At 40.8% G+C, this 4,949-nt stretch overlaps 1 pseudogene; it reads right to left on the reverse strand.

Moving 5' to 3' along the window:
- Window positions 1-1,051: 1,051 nt before the first annotated feature.
- On the reverse strand, window positions 1,052-2,489 carry LOC105855515 (glycylpeptide N-tetradecanoyltransferase 1 pseudogene; annotated as a pseudogene).
- Between the last annotated feature and the right edge of the window lie 2,460 nt (window positions 2,490-4,949).

Raw genomic sequence — 4,949 nt, forward strand, 5'->3', positions numbered from 1 at the left:
AATAATTAAGATTGTTATTTCATCATTGGTGAAATTACTATGGAGTTTGAGTATAAAAAGCATATTTACACAGAAAATTGGCTGAGCAGGATTTATAAAAATTAATCTTCTTGCATATTTGTTCACCCAAATCACTCCATAGCCCTCAGAGTAATGTCAGTTCCTCTCTTATCACACAATGAATTCATGGAACTTTTGGTGAAATTGGAAAGAGAAAACTCCCAGTAGCTATGGAGAAAAGAAGAGAACTTGGTCAAAATTTATTGCTAGCTGAAAAAAACCAATCTTAGCACTTTTAATATAAAAACATACTGATTATTTCCTGTGTTATCATCTGTGGGATGAAATCTGTGGGATTTATGGGATCTCTGCTTTTCAATTTCATCTTATCTATCTAAAATCTTCAAATATTGCATACTGTCACAATCTTTGAAGAATCTTTATAAATTCAAGTCTTTTTAAATGTAAAGGATCTATACAAGCTGATGTTTCAAATATGAGAAGTCAGACTTAAACATTGGTGGATTTAGGAAAACACTTAGCAGGGGACTCTGGCCCTTGATAGACTGTGAGCTCCAGTTCGGGGCTCTGTGTCAATTCTGTGTTCCCGGGGTCAACTGCATAATTATGCTGGTGACTTAGGCCATGTTTCTTGTATTCAAATAATCCAGAGATTTGATTCATGATGTAATATTATAATGTTGATTCTTTATCTTTTTAATAATATATATATACTTTTATTATTCACCCGTTAACTCCATAATATGCCAATCACGAGCTAGTTTTCAGCAGTTACATTCCTTTGATCATGGCTGCATGAGGATGTGATTAACTGGAAAACAGGGAGACCAGAGACACAGCCAAAGGTGACGTCACACAGCCCACACCATTGCAATACCTTGTCAAGTTCACTGGCGATTTGGTAAAGCCGGTTCAGCTGTGTTCCCTTTGCCAGGGATTCTCACGTTTGTGAAAATTGGACCCATTTGTGGGGTTCCATTTCCTGGTTGGAATTCTCAGTGGCTTTATCCAGAATGTCACTGGCAATTGGTTATTGTAGCACCAGCCCCACCTTCTCTGCCCCCATGCTGGGGCATTTCCGATTGTAAAGGTAATACTGCAGGTTGCCATCCCCAATGCCAAATTTGAGCTTCTCCAGGAAGGTTTTGTTCTCCATGAAGTCCAGTGCATTGAACACATCAAACCCTTTCATTTCAGTGAGAACAAGGGTGTCACTCATGAGGTCTAGAAGAGGGGTCTGGGTGTGCACGTTGTAGAAAGAATAAGCAGCTTTTAGACTCTTGTGGGTTGGATGGTTCATGATGGTGGAGGGTAATGTATAAAAACTCAGGAAATCCATCACCTCTCCATTTGCATTCTCCATCATGAAAGTGACGATGATATTCTCCTGGGGGAAGAACCAGTGCTCCACCTCCTCCTGGTTCATGACTGGCATGAGGTGAAACTGCTCCAAGTACCTGGTGAGGAGCTGGTGCACTACTGGAATGTCCTTTTTTTCCATTGGTCACAGCCCAGCTGCCTTGGGAGTCTCTGGCAGTCAGTAGAGCTTCGTGGTATGGTGTATGGTCATATTTCTGCTCAGGTGGGAGAACTTCACTTTAGTCAACTTCTGTGGGTTTAGGGACTGATGCCAGTACCTGCAGGTGCCAACAGGCTTTGGTAGTACCACACCGGCAGTGTAAACAGCTTGGAAAATGCCCTCCAGGTGAACCTGCCTGGTTATCTCTCGGATCAGGACTAGAGCCACCCTCTTGGAGCGCAACTTCTTGTGTACACACAGGAAGTTAATCTCCACCATCTTCTTCTCTGTGTCATAGATGTGGATGTTTGCTGGAATGGTGCTAATAAACCCAACCAGTTTTCGACTTGAAACCACTCTAACCCCGCAGTGCCACTGGGAGAGCCAGCCGGGTGGCCGGAGAGCCCACAAAAAAAATTCTGGGGAATAATCAAATCGGAACATGTTGTCATCATCTTCCACATAGTTCTCATTCAGGAGGGTGTATAGTTCTTTTAGCACACCACGGTCCCCCAGGTCCAAGGCATCCCAGGTGAAGTCCTGGGGCAGGGTATAGGGCTCCTGGCGGATGTTGTTTTTGTCATGTTCGGTGGGACCAGGGGTGTTCACCACTTTGCCCAGTTTGGGGACAGGCTGCGTATCCCAGAACTGGTAGCTTCTCTTGCTAGCCCCCTCCATGGTTTTGGCAGGTCCCTGACCCACTGAGAACAGCTCAATGGCCTTCTGTATTTCCTGGATCCTCTCTGCTGGCAAGGAGTTCATCTTCACAGGCTGATCGTGGGCTGAATCTGTCCCATTGCCTTTTTCTTTCTCCTTTTTTTTGTTTCTGTTTCTTCTTTTTGGCTCCAGTGTCATTGGCTGGACTCACACCACCCCGGTCCTAACTGTTGTCTTCCTCATTCTCGCAATCGCTGCAGTGTTCATGGCCGTTTCCATTCCCTTCCATCATCCGTGGCAGCGGAGGTGCTGGCGGCTTCACTGCTGTCTCACTCTCGTCCGCAATCTTGAGTTGTTAGAGATAATGTTGATTCTTGAAGAAATCATTCTATGTTCTATGTTTATAGCTATAAAATGGAAATGCTGGCTGACTGTGAAAGTTGCTTGTGTATCGATAAGGAAGTCCTTTGTGTATGTGAAACATTTCATTTTTCAAGAGAAAAATGTGAGAGGAGTAATATGTATGTATGAGTTAGCTATCTTGTGGAACTAATCACCTTAAAACAAAACTCAGTGGCTCATAATACTCATATGTAATCATAGCTTACATGCTTGTGAGTTGGCTGGGCTTCGCTGATCTTGGCTGGACCTGCTCATGTGTCTGTGAATTGACTAATGGCTCTGTTCTAAGCTGGGATTGACTAGAGAATCTTACCTGGGGTAACTTTATTCATGTGTCCCTTCTTCCTACTGGGAATGAATACAGGCTAGCCCAGGCATGATCTTTCTTGGTGATGGCAGAAGCTCAAAAGAGCAAGTGAAAGCATGTAAGACCTTTTTGCACACTTTACTTATTGGCAAGTCATATGGTTGAACTTAGGGCAGGGGGTCGGGAAGTACACACTTTTGCGGGAAGAGTTGCAGTCTCATGACAAAGGGTATAGCTATAGCTATAAGGGGGAATGAAAAGTTGGGGCCATTAATGCAATCTACCATATTACATTTTGGAGACTGTAAGGGTGAAATATAAATTAACTTTGTTATTATTAAATATCTTAAAAGATTTTCCACTTTCATCAATATCCTATAAAGAATGTCCTTTAAAAAAGATAATTTCATTAAAAATTAACTGTGCTCTTGGTCACCAAAAAACATTTAATTAGTCCAATGGTTCATTTAGTCTTTGCCCTCCCATTATAGGCTAATTGAAATCTGAACCAAAGATTTTTAGAATAAATGTATGCTGTGTATTTTGTTTGACTATTTAATTCTATAGATAAGGTCTGACTGAAATCCCAACTTTGCACCAATATTAATGTCTAAGGCTTGTAACTTTCTACATTTTTTACTTCATACTTTTTCCAGTGTCACAAAAACTTTTCACTTTCTAGTAAACAAAGGAAGAAAAATAAGAAGTAATAAAATAAAAATTTAGAAGTCATACCTGTCATCTCAATTATAGATCAGATTGCCCTTCACAGCTAAAGTAGTGAATAGTATGAAATAATGATTTCTTATGAGCAGTTTATTGCTTTTCACCCTCTCAAGAACTCAATTAATTCAGGAGCTAAAATAAAATATAGGCAGGCATTAGGTTTCTATTTGAAAACTAGCAGCTTGACACAAAGATGAATAGTTTTCTTACATTTTACAGGAAAAAATAAAGATGAACAGCTGCTATATCCTTTTAAAGATTTTTTAAATAAATTCAAATCAGTTTGAAGATATATGGTATTATCCTCTGGAAAGATTATTTAACGTGCAATATACAAATTTTTTTCTGGGTACAGGTTGAGAGAGTAAAATCTATGGATTTTATGAATGTCTTTGGAGATAGTTGATACATTTCAAGTTTAAGGTTAGCATATAGGAATGGATGTACCAGGTGAGTGTGGCACAGGAAGGGCCCTACAGCATGGGGTGGAGCATACCAGACAGTTCAAGAGAAATCATAAAGTAGGTCGTGAAATTTTTTGCTCTGATATTTTTGCCTCCTTTTTTTGAATCTGTTTTCTACCATTTCTCTATCTCTATCCCTATCATTTCCTTTTTCTGCTTGAGCACCTGGTACCTGCGTGTTGCTTGTACTCACCTTCACTAAAACCAGCAGTGTACTGATAAGTGTTTAACCCCCAGCTATCTAAATGATAATAATTCCTAGTTTGTGGCATCTGCCATTTTCTGTGGTGTAAATACTCCCACGGTAGCTGACTTGAAGCTACCGATGTGCTAACACAGAATGCAGAGTTGGGAAGAGATTCACACCATTGACTCTGTGAACCAGCACCAACAAACCACTGCCTAAACCCTTGAAAGTAAAAGATATACTGGCTTACTCAAAGATTTAGATGTACCGACTTAAAAAAGGTGACCAAACTTGTATTATATGATATTTGGGGGCTGGTGTACATGATGGGTTGTCGTCTAAGGTTTCCAGTGACCACAAGTCAAGACACAATTTTATTACTTCCCCTCTCACTTGGATATGGTTTTCAAGATACAGAGACAACAGTAGTTTCTCTTGATGAAGATCTGGGAATTAAAAGCAATTGCACTGAGAAGCATCAGAACCGCCACATTCTCACCGTACCCTGAAAATATTCAATAACACATGAATGGTGGCTTTCCATTTCAATGCCCTCAGTGAAATCAGGTTGATGGAGAAGAGTCACCATCCCGCTGACCATGAGCTACGTGAGCCAGTGAGCTCCAGAGATGAACTGTGAGCTTGGGGATAGTGACAGGTCCACGG

Source organism: Microcebus murinus, chromosome 5, assembly GCF_040939455.1.
Source record: "Microcebus murinus isolate Inina chromosome 5, M.murinus_Inina_mat1.0, whole genome shotgun sequence".
In the NCBI taxonomy this organism is placed as follows: domain Eukaryota; kingdom Metazoa; phylum Chordata; class Mammalia; order Primates; family Cheirogaleidae; genus Microcebus; species Microcebus murinus.